The following is a 12,473-nucleotide window of genomic DNA, read 5'->3' as shown; positions in this document are numbered from 1 at the left end:
ACCAAGGCCAGGACCAGGGAGGAGCCTGCAACCGAGGTACGTGCCCTTAACGGGAATCGAACCTGGGACCCTTCTGTCCGCAGGCCGACACTCTATCCACTGAGCCAAACCAGCTAGGGCCATTATTATTTTCTTCTTAGAGCTGACTTCTTAATTGTAAACCGAAGGTACCATGATTTAAATTAGAATTTCACTTTATTAGTTAACTTCTTACTGCCAAGATAATTGGCATTTTATTGCTTATAACTGTGAAGAAACAAATATACACAGTCCTATTTGGATCAGGTTAAGGAAAGTGATAATAAAGATAAACTCATGGGCCAGGAATCAGCTCTGACATCCCAGGTACTTACCTGCTCTTACAACTAAAATTTACTCAGAGTCCTACCCAGTCCCTGCACCAATGTGGAGATGAGCTCCAATAACCATTCAGGGCTGACTGCACAGAACAGAGTAGCAAAGCCATACAAGGGAAATTCCTGCATAATAATATCCTTATTCAGACTATGTGACTTTTACATTTATCCACAGTGTTAATGTGCTGCATTTAGTTATCTGGTATCTCAAATTTCCCTGAAATCTGTAATAATAAAAGCATAATATGCTAATTAGATTGGATGTCCTTCAGGACAACCTTCCAGATGAAGCCGGGGCTGCTGCGAGGGAAACCAGGGTCCCGGGTGCCAGAGGGAAGCCGGTGCCGACAGCCAGGGCAAGGAAAGTCTACTCTTTTTTTTATTGTCTAAAGTTTTACATATGTCTCCTTTTTCCTTGATCGACTGCCCCCCCCACCACAGCCATTTCCACCGTAGGCGAGCCCCCACCGCCCCAGTGTCTGTGTCCATTGGTTATGCTAATATGTATGCATACAAGTCCTTTGGTTGCTCTCTAACTGCCCTCCACCTACCCTGCCATTTGTCTCTGGATCTATTTTTGTTCATCAAATTATGTTGATCATTATATCCCACATATGAGTGAAATCATCTGATATTTATCTTTCTCCGACTGGAGGAAGGCCTACTCTTGCATGAATTTCATGCATCGGGCCTCTAGTGTATTTATAAAATGCTTCCAATAATATTCCCCTTGCCCAGCCCAGAGGTAACAACCATACTGACTTTTATGATAATTATTCTCTTTTCCTTTATGTTTTTACCAAATATGTGTGTATCTTTAAAAAAATACATATTGCCCCACCTGTGTGGCTCAGTGGTTGAGCGTTGACCTATGAACCAGGAGGTCACATTTCAATTCCAGATCAGGACACATGCCTGGGTTGTGGGTTCGATCCTAGGTGGGGCATGCAGGAGGCAGCCAATCAATGATTCTCTCTCATCATTGATGTCTCTTTCTCTCTATTCTTCTCCCCTTCCTCTCTAAAATAAATAAGAATATTATTGCCGAAACCGGTTTGGCTCAGTGGATAGAGCGTCGGCCTGTGGACTGAAAGGTCCCAGGTTCGATTCCGGTCAAGGGCATGTACCTGGGTTGCGGGCACATCCCCAGTGGGAGATGTGCAGGAGGCAGCTGATCGATGTTTCTCTCTCATCGATGTTTCTAACTCTCTATCTCTCTCCCTTCCTCTCTGTAAAAAATCAATAAAATATATTTTTTTAAAAAAGAATATTATTGCCGAAACCAGTTTGGCTCAGTGGATAGAGCGTCGGCTTGCGGACTCAGGGGTCCCGGGTTCGATTCCGGTCAAGGGCATGTACCTGGGTTGCGGGCACATCCCCAGTGGGAGATGTGCAGGAGGCAGCTGATCGATGTTTCTCTCTCATCGATGTTTCTGGCTCTCTGTCCCTCTCCCTTCCTCTCTGTAAAAAATCAATAAAATATAAAAAAAAAAGAATATTATTAAAAAACATTTTTGGTTTCATATTTTTGAACTTTATATGAATAGAATATGCATTCCATTCATGTGACTACTACATGTGACTTCTTTCGTTCCACAGTATATAATTTTCCTAACAAAAGTTAATATCAAAGTAAAGGCTTACATATGATCAAGCTATTCCATAAAACCTTCACTTAAATTATCTGCTTCCACTGATTTTTGGTCTGGGAGCACAATTTCAATGCCATACAGGTTTGCTATCTAATATGTCTCAACGCAACCAACTGTTCCCTTTCCCAGAAAACAGAAGTATCTTCAAATGCCCACAGTACCTGGCATGGTGCCAAGTGCTCAATAGAATCTGATATTTCATGATAGGCTTACTAGATAATTGTTTGTTTTCAAACTACAGGTCATGATATCAAGTTAATGGGTTCTAAACAGTATAGTTTACAATGCAATAGAATTATCACAGAATGAGTAACAGGTAAGAAGCTTACTATTGCTTCATGAAACTTTTGTTGTGTTTGCTCACATGCCTGTGTTCTGGATCTCAATCTCAGATGTCTTTCTTAGTTGATCACAATAAAAAAGTTTGAAAATCACTATAAAAATGACATTAAGATGTCCAACACTGGCAGTTTTCATTCATCTTTCTGAAGATGTTGACACAAGAACTCTTGGTGAAGGCCTTTCTAATGTACCAAAATTAGCGTTGGTGGTCAAAGTTTTTTTTTTTGTAATTTGATTTGCCTCGCCTATAGTGCCATCTAGTGTATTAGGAGGAGAAGCACTTCATGAAATGTAGGTTGTTCCAAATTATTAGTTCAGTAATAAAGATGACAATCATCACAAAATTCAGTCCAAATTCAGTTTGCAAAATGAAAATACAAACTCATATTGAACAATAAGGGATATGTTTTTAAAGTACAAATTCAGAAATTATGTGTGGGATTTTGGTTCAGAATTTTAAGGGTCTGGAAGGAACCTGAAATCTAGAAAAGTTAAGAGATTTGCTCAAAAGCCTGCAAAGAGTTGGGAGCAGAACCCAAGTCTTCTAGTTCCTGGGCCAATGCTCTTCCCTCCACCACTTCCTTACCTGTCTACTCACCCCTCCTCACCAGTCTACTCCCACCCCTGCACATTCACTCCAGACCAGAGAGAAGCTGCTATTTAAATTTTCAAAAAAAAAAATAAAAAAATTGCATGCCACATTTGCCAAAATCAAACAACTGTGGTTACCAGTCTAAAGTAAAGAGAAATAAAGTTTTCTTTGTTTAAAAAAAATCAGGCAGCATTGAATGGAAGGAACCACTGATTAGTTAGGCAGCAAAAATCGGTAATAATATGTACAAAAGTAACTACAAAAAAAACTATGTTTGTTAAATAATTCTACTCTGAATAATCCTACTCTAAAGTTGTAAGACAAGAATCAACAAAACTGTTTGCAATGTTTTCCTTTATTCCTAACCCTGTTTACAATGGGTAAATTGTTTCTTTAAAGTTGGGTCACTTACTAAGGAAGTCAGAAATCTCAATGTAGCCCTAGCCAGTTTGGCTCTGTAGATAGAGCATTGGCATGTGGACTGAAGGGTCCCAGGTTCGATTCCCGTCAAGGACATGTACCTTGGTTGCATGCTTGATCCCCAACCCAGTCAGGACATGAAGGGGAGGTAAGCAATCAATGTGTCTCTCTCACATCGATGTTTCCTTCTCTCTTTCTCTTCCCCTTCCTTCCACTCTCTCTAAAGCATCCATGGAAAAATATCCTCAGGTGAGGATTAACAAAACAAACAAACAAAAAAAGTCTCAATGTAGGATTGATGGTTAACACATGAAATAAGGGGAGCTGAGCCTGTAAGTGGCCTTATTTCAAAGACTCCAAGAGGCCCACACCAAGACACATCATAATTAAAATACCCAGGGTTAAAGACAACGAGAGAATCTTTTTTTTTTTAAATATATTTTATTGATTTTTTACAGAGAGGAAGGGAGAGAGAGAGTTAGAAACATCGATGAGAGAGAAACATCGATCAGCTGCCTCCTACACATCCCCTACTGGGGATACGCCCGCAATCCAGGTACATGCCCTTGACCGGAATCGAACCTGGGACCTTTCAGTCTGCAGGCCGACGCTCTAGCCACTGAGCCAAACCGGTTTCGGCAAGAGAATCTTAAAAGCAGTAAGAGAAAAGCAGTTAGTCACCTACAAGGGAGTGCCCATGCGACTGTCCGCTGATTTCACATTTTTGTTTTGTTGTCAGCTGATTTCTCAACAGAAACTTTTCAGGCCAGAAGGGAGTGGCAAGAAATATTCAAAGTGATGAATAGTAAGGACCTATGACCAAGATTACTCTACCTCGCAAAGCTCTTATTTAAAATTGAGGGTCAGATAAAGAACTTCACATACAAAATGTTAAAGAGTTCATCACCACCAAACCAGTATTACATGAAATGAAGAGTGTCCTTTTTTTTTTAAGGGTATTCTTTAAGAAGAAGAGATAAAAATATGAACAATAAAATGGTAACAAATATATATATCTATCTATCAACAATTAAACCTAAAAATCAAAATAAATGAAAAAGAAATCTAACGAACAAAATTAACTGGTGAATAAAATAGAATCAGAAGCATGGAAGCATGGCACAGACAAAGGAAAGGCAGGAAGAGATTAACCAAAGAGCTTACCTATGGACACAGACAGTAGGGTGGCGAAGCCCTGGGGCCGGGTGGGAACCGGCTGGAAGGGGGCAATGATGGGGAAAAAGGGGGACAGCTGCAATACTCTCAACAATAAAGATTTAAAAGAAAAAAAAGGACCCTAAATTATCTGTCCATAAAAAAATTATTTTTCGCCGAAACCGGTTTGGCTCAGTGGATAGAGCGTCGGCCTGTGGACTGAGGGGTCCCAGGTTCGATTCCGGTCAGGGGCGTGTGCCTGGGTTGCGGGCACATCCCCGGTGGGAGATGTGCAGGAGGCAGCTGATCGATGTTTCTCTCTCATCGATGTTTCTAACTCTCTATCTCTCTCCCTTCCTCTCTGTAAAAAATCAATAAAATATATTAAAAATAAATTATTAAAAAAAATTATTTTTCAAAGAAGAATTGTATAAAATACACACAGAATGTAAGTAAGTTTGACCAGGGAAAAATAATAGTGACATTCATTGATCCCATCAGCTCAGACACTCATTCACAGAAATGGAATTGTTGGAGCTCATTTGTTAATGAATGCAAGCGTCTTTCATTAAAACTTCACCAGTGTTTCTTACTGACCTCACATAGTGACAAATGAATACGGTATCTCTTATAATTCCTCAAACCAAATATTCCACAATTTTAGTGACCATTTCAAAGCAATTATTGGCTATAATTTTTTTTTTGTTAATCCTTACCTGAGGATGTTTTTTCCCATTGCTTTTCGGAGAGAGAATAAGGGGGAGAGAGAAAGAGAAAGGGAGAGGGAGAGGAAGAGGGAGAGGGAGAGGGAGAGAGAGAGAGAGAGAGAGAGAGAGAGAGAGAGAGAGAGAGAGAGAGAGACATTGATATGAGAGACACATCTACTGGTTGCCTCTCAAACGTGCCCCAACCTTCTTATAGGAGATCATGTCTTTTAATTTCTGAATCGTTACAGTCCTATTGTGAATGAAGTTAATCCATCTCTTTTGTACATAAAGGTCTTTGAGAACAAAAGAATTGGAACTGAAGAGCCATGAAAACCATTTACATTCTCAAAGAGACTGCACTGGACACTGACTGGTGCCTTCCTAACCGAGCAAACTGTGGGGTGCTGTGCCAGTATCAGGGTCAGTGATTGGTGGGGGAACAGCTGTAGTTGCTTTGTTCATGTACTTTAGTCTCTCCTCATTTAAACATGCACAGACGCACCCTAGCTGGTTTGACTCAGTGGATAGAGCATGAGTTTGTGGACTGAAGGATCCCAGGTTCAATTTCGGTCAAGAGCACATGCCTAGGTTGTGGCCTTAATCCCCAGGAGGGTGTGTACAGGAGGTAGCTGATGAATGATTCTCTCTCTAAAATCAATAAAAATATGTTAAAAAAAATAAACATGCACAGATGCAAATGTTCTCTTATGACCAGGAGGCTGGGAAAAATAGCCAGAGAGTGTTCTGCTTGTGTTCCTTGGTACTGCATGCACTGCACTGGCTTTGGCTCATAGCTCCGAATTTTGTAAAGGTGTAGAGCCAGAAAACTCATTAGGAGCAGAAAAAGATCTTGGGAAAGGTGTTCCTAAAAGGGGTGGGGAGAGGAAGGCTGGAGAGGGCAATAGGGAGTGTAGAGTTTCGTTTTGAAGAAATGAAATGTTCTTAAATTAATGTGGTGATGGTTGTATAACTGTGAATATACTAAAAGCCATTGAATTGTTCACTTTGCTTGGTATGTGGAGGATATCTCCATAAGGAGGTTTTCAAATGCAAATGGAGGTAGAGAAAAGAAGGCTAAAATGAATGTAAATAATGTGAGTAATGCTTTTGCCCTGATATATAAAGTAAATGGTCTGACTAACAATAGAAATATTTTCATGCAATAGTTTTGATATTCAAAGTGGAAATGATGGGGAGAGCCGCTTGTCACCCAGAGCCCTTGAGGGCCTGCTCAGCACCCTGGTGGTGGCGCCTGGTTACATCGTGAGATGTGGCCATGGTGCTTCTTTCTTTACTCGTTTTGAGAACCGGCTCTAACGTGCATCAGTGTGACTATGGGATAGACTTACCAGACAGGAAAGAAAACACAAAATCACCTAGGCAGACAGTTCCCTTTATGCTTTTTCTTTTTGGTTTTATCATAATTTGAAATGTACCTAACTGCCCTAACCAGTTTGGCTCAGTGGATAGAGCGTCGGCCTGTGGACTCAAGGGTCCTGGGTTCAGTTCCGGTCAAGGGCATGTACCTTGGTTGTGGGCACATCCCCAGTGGGGGGCGTGCAGGAGGCAGCTGATCGATGTTACTCTCTCATCGATGTTTCTAACTCTCTATCCCTCTCCCTCCCTCTCTGTAAAAAAATCAATAAAATATACTTAAAAAAAGATGTCTAACACAGCATATATTTTTAAAAATTAGAAATAGCCTAAATGTCCATTAGTGCTTAAATAAATCATGGTGTTTGAAAACATCATGTTTTCTCTCCACTGACTTCCAAATATTTGTCACTCAGGAAAAGAAAGTTTGAATTAAAAATAATACTTGAGCCCGGCAGATGTGGCTCAGTGGTTGAGCATCGACCTATGAACCAGGAGGTCATGATTCCATTTCCAGTAGGGGCACAAGCACCGGTTGTGGGCGTGGCCAGGTGTGCAGGAGGCAGCCAATCAATGAGTCTTTTTTTTTTTATTAAATCTTATCCCGGCTCCGTAGTAAGCATGGCAGCGGCGGCGTTTGTGGTCCCTCGGGTGAAACAGAAAGCGGGAGCTGCGCGGAGAGGGAGCGAAGAGCGGGGCTGAGGCGGCGCCGTCACAGCCGGGAAGACACCCCAAGAGTCAGCACGCCGCCCCCGAGCCGGCTCTGCCTCTGAGGCGGAGCGAGAGCGGTCAGTCACTGAAGACGAGGCGCCAGGGTAGCCGCCTTCCTCCGCCCCGAAGCGGCGTGACTCGGAGAGTTGGAGAGTTATCCGGTATATTAATGTCTTATTGATAATGGCAGAACATCCACCACTACTGGATACATATCAGATTTTAACTAGTGATATTTCTCTTCTATCTGCCCCTATTGTAAGTGCAGATGGAACACAACAGATATCATAGTACCGAGAAACCAAGATGGCGGCATAGGTTAATGCCAGAGATTGCTGCCTCGAACAACCACTTCAAGAAACAACTAAAAGACGGAACGGACATCATCCAGAACCACAGGAAGGCTGGCTGAGTGGAAATTCTACAACTAGGAGGAAAGAGAATATCATACCCAGACTCAGAGGAGGCGCAGTGCTGAAGTGAAATAGTAAGGTGCGGAGTGCATGCGGAGCAGGCTGGAGGCGGAGGACGCGGTTGTTGTTTTCAATCGGGAGGGAGTTTCAGACTCTGAGCTCCAGATCCGGGCGAGTCTCTAGGGACCCAGACTCAAATGGGAGAAGCGGGACTGTCTGGCTTCGGTCGGAACTCGAAGGCAGCTTTCTCTCCGAGGTTTGCAGCCGTTGACGGGACTCTGTGAGGCAGAGCCCCTAGGGACGGAACTGAGAGCAGCCATAACTGCTCACTCCGGCCCTCCCTGTAGATCCCCGGGGACCTGCCCCACACAAGCCCTGCGCAGAGCCATTTGCCGGATAGCCTCAGGCAAAGGCTAGATTAGCACCACCCTAGAGATCCAGCACAGAAGCTCTCCCACTGCAGACACAGCTGACTCTCATAGCCAGTTAGCCTGGAGGTCAAATCACCCCCAGTATTGCCGACAACAATCAAGGCTTAACTACAACAAGACTGTGCACAAAGACCACTAGGGGGTGCACCAAGAAAGCATAAAAAATTCGGAGACAAAGAAACAGGACAAAACTGTCAATGGAGGATATTGAGTTCAGAACCACACTTTTAAGGTCTCTTAAGAACTGTCTAGAAGCGGCCAATAAATGTAGTGAGATTCTCAAGAAATCTAATGAGACCCTCGATGTTATGATAAAGAACCAATTAGAAATTAAGCATACACGGACTGAAATAACGAATACTATACAGACTCCCAACAGCAGACCAGAGGAGCGCAAGAATCAAGGCAAAGATTTGAAATATGAAGAAGCAAAAAACACCCAACCAGAAAAGCAAAATGAAAAAAGAATCCGAAAATACGAAGATAGTGTAAGGAACCTCTGGGACAGCTTCAAGCGTACCAACATCAGAATTATAGGGGTGCCAGAAGATGAGAGAGAGCAAGATATTGAAAACCTATTTGAAGAAATAATGACAGAAAACTTCCCCCACCTGGTGAAAGAAATAGACTTACAGGTCCAGGAAGCGCAGAGAACTCCAAACAAAAGGAATCCAAAGAGGACCACACCAAGACACATCATAATTAAAATGCCAAGAGCAAAAGACAAAGAGAGAATATTAAAAGCAGCAAGAGAAAGAAACTCAGTTACCTACAAGGGAATACCCATACGATTGTCAGCTGATTTCTCAACAGAAACTTTGCAGGCCAGAAGGGAATGGCAAGAAATATTCAAAGTGATGAATACCAAGAACTACAACCAAGATTACTTTATCCAGCAAAGCTATCATTCAGAACTGAAGGTCAGATAAAGAGCTTCACAGATAAGGAAAAGCTAAAGGAGTTCATCACCACCAAACCAGCATTATATGAAATGCTGAAAGGTATCCTTTAAGAAGAGGAAGAAGAAGAAAAAGGTAAAGATACAAATTATGAACAACAAACATGCATCTATCAACAAGTGAATCTAAGAATCAAGTGAATAAATAATCTGGTGATCATAATAGAATCAGGGACATAGAAAGGGAATGGACTGACTATTCTTGGGGGGGAAAGGGGTGTGGGAGATGCGGGAAGAGACTGGACAAAAATCGTGCACCTATGGATGAGGACAGTGGGTGGGGAGTGAGGGCGGAGGGTGGGGCGGGAACTGGGAGGAGGGGAGTTATGGGGGGAAAAAGAGGAACAAATGTAATAATCTGAACAATAAAGATTTATTTTTTTTATTTTTTATTTTATTTTAATTAAATCTTTATTGTTCAGATTATTACATTTGTTCCTCTTTCCCCCCCCCATAACTCCCCTCCTCCCAGTTCCCACCCCACCCTCCGCCCTCACTCCCCACCCACTGTCCTCGTCCATAGGTGCACCATTTTTGTCCAGTCTCTTCCCGCATCTCCCACACCCCTTTCCCCCCCAAGAATAGTCAGTCCATTCCCTTTCTGTGTCCCTGATTCTATTATGTTTCTATCTCTTCCTATCTGAAATCAATAAAAATTTGAATATTTAAGATGTGCTGTTACTTGAATTATAGAATGTGGTCTTATTAATTTGTTAGTTAAGTGTGAAGTTTGCCAGATCTATAACATCTTTCTATTAATGCCATTCCAATTAGCACAGAAAATTATCTTTGGAATTCAAAGTAAGAAATGGGCCACCAAGAAATGGTCAATTTAAACTATAAAGACGGTGTGCCCTTGAAATGGATACAATTAGATGCTCAATTAATGCCTGTCTACTGAAGAAAGAAGGCCCAGACATGAACATTTACTGAGGTATCTCATTTATCTCTGCTTTGGTAATTTGTCTGTTTTCTTCTTCCTATATTTCCTTTGTGGGCTATTGTGCTACAAAAATGCCTCCATTATCAGATTCAAAATTGAATCCTATGATACTGTAGCCTGAGGAAAAAGAAGCATTGAATATCATTCCTAGTTTTAGACCCAGAAGATACTTAGGAAATGTTACTGTATACACACCACATTCAACATTACTGCTTTTAATTTCTTTTTTACGGGTGCAATGGAGATTAATTTGCATGAGATCTTTTCAATTTCTGTAATAAGATCCATATTTTGCATTAAGCTTTCCATCTCAAAAACAAACAGTTAAAAAGGACACATTTCTTCTTTCAAGTGTTTTTATTATAGTTCTATTTTACAGTCCCTGCGTCTAATATTCACTTAAATGCTTGAATATATATACCCATAGGTTCTACTTTGTTGTTTTTTTTGTTTGTTCGTTCCCTGATTACCTCCTGTTTCTACCAGAAAACTTCCTAAGTTTCAAATGCTGCATAACTTGAAAAAGCACTAAACCTAGCAACAGGAATGTCTCCAGATCCAGGAAGGCATTTATTGTCTTTAATAAAAAGTCAGGACTGAGCCCTAGCCGGTTTGGCTCAGTGGATAGAGCATCGGCCTGCGGACTGAATGGTCCTAGGTTCGATTCCGGCCAAGGGCATGTACCTTGGTTGCAGGCACATCCCCGGTAGGGGGTGTGCAGGGGGCAGCTGATCGATGTTTCTCTCTCATCGATGTTTCTAACTCTCTATTTCTCTCCCTTCCTCTCTGTAAAAAAATCAATAAAATATATTTTTTAAAAAAAAAAGTCAGCACTGGTCAACTGCTCAGGGACAGTGTTTCATGAAAAGGGCATTTGCTGTGGATCCTGAATATGAACTGGTTATAGAATTTGAAATTTCAGAAAAGTACAAAATCCACTGAAACACAGGGGACTTCCCATTCTATGCCATTGCTATTAAACACTGAACTAGATTATGGAATTATGATATGTATGTTCTTTTCATAAAGCTCACGCTCTCACATGATACTTTCTAATTGCAACAGAGCTGTGGGTTGTAGAGACCAGACTGCCATCTCAGTAAGTCAACAGCAGCCTCCTGATGTCCTCAGTTGCACCTGAGAGGTGCACCAAGAGGATTAACTTAAACCCATCAGCCTTCAGAACCAACCTTCAGTTAACCAGGGGTGACCAGCAAATGATAACTCAAGGAAATAATCAGACAAATCCAGAAAGGGAGAGGCTCTGCGGAACAATTTTCAAGATTTCTAGCAAAAGTCAGTGCCACTAAAAATAAAACAAAGATAGAGACCATAGGGGCTGAGAGCTGTGCTAATTCAAAGAAACTTAAGGGATGGAAAAACAAGATACAATGCATGATCCTGGATTGGATGCTGATTGGAGAACTAATTAGTTAAAGAACCGTATTTATGCTCTACCAGTGTGACTCAGTGGATAGAGGGTCAGCCTGAGCACTAAAGGGTCCAGGTTCCGTACTATATCTTGGCTGAGGCTCCTCCACGACCCTGGTCCGGACTCCTGCAGGAGGCCAATGGGTATTTCTCTCTGTCTTTTCCTCTCTTTCCCACTCTCTCTAAAATTCAATGGAGCCCTAGCCGGTTTTGTTCAGTGCATAGAGTGTTGGCCTGGGCACTGAAGGGTTCCAGGTTCGTTCTTCACCCTGTTCAGGAGGGTACCCTCACCCTGGACCTCAATGTCTTCACCTCCAGCTTCCGGTCTCCCTGTTCCCCGACCCGCGTGTGCAAATTAATTTCACCTCCCTCCGCCTCAGGTTCCTCCTCCAGAAGTGGATTAATGTAACTACAAGGTGACCCTGCTCCCTTGGCACCTGGGTCGCCCCCAGGGAGGGGCCAGGCCCCGCCCCTAATCTTCGCACGCCTGGCCCCGCCCTCCACGCTACACCCTCCATAAAGCAGCTGCTGGGCCTGCCCTGGACCATTCGGCTGGAGGCGGACCAGCCAGAAGGTCGCACGTCCCAGCGCGAGCAGATCCGAAGCCTCGCCCACCCGCCCGCCCGTCCGCCCGCCCGCCCACTCGGGACTGGGTGCCAGGAGCTGGTTCCGGGGGAGGAAGCACTGTGAGGAGCAGGCCTCGGAGGAGAGCCCTTCCAAAGCCCCGTCCCCCGGCCCCCCCTCAGGTGTCTGTTCCCCTGGGGGACAAGATGGAGGGGGACCCCCGCGCATCCCGCGGCCGGTCCCACAGCTCCGAGCGCCCACGGGGCAAGCACAGGGCGCCCTCGCCGCCCCCGAGGCCCCTCCCAGGGCCGCGCTTTGGTGACCGGTCGGAGGAGAGAAGGCCCGGCCGCCCAGAGCCTCCTGGCGGCAGAGGCCCGTCCCTTCCCCGGCGGGCAGGTGCTCCCTGGATGCCTGCCGTCCAGCA

At 43.4% G+C, this 12,473-nt stretch overlaps 1 protein-coding gene across 1 annotated transcript in view; it reads right to left on the bottom strand.

Annotated features, from left to right (window-relative positions):
* KATNAL2 (katanin catalytic subunit A1 like 2) overlaps positions 1-12,473 on the bottom strand; it is a 65,786-nt gene that overhangs the window by 39,170 nt on the left and 14,143 nt on the right. The gene's annotated exons all lie outside the window — the stretch shown is intronic.

Source organism: Myotis nattereri (assembly GCF_964212035.1).
Source record: "Myotis nattereri genome assembly, chromosome: 8".
NCBI classification, from domain to species: Eukaryota; Metazoa; Chordata; class Mammalia; order Chiroptera; family Vespertilionidae; genus Myotis; species Myotis nattereri.
The sequence above is the reverse complement of the archived record's forward strand: the minus strand, read 5'-3'. Positions and strand labels throughout refer to the sequence as shown.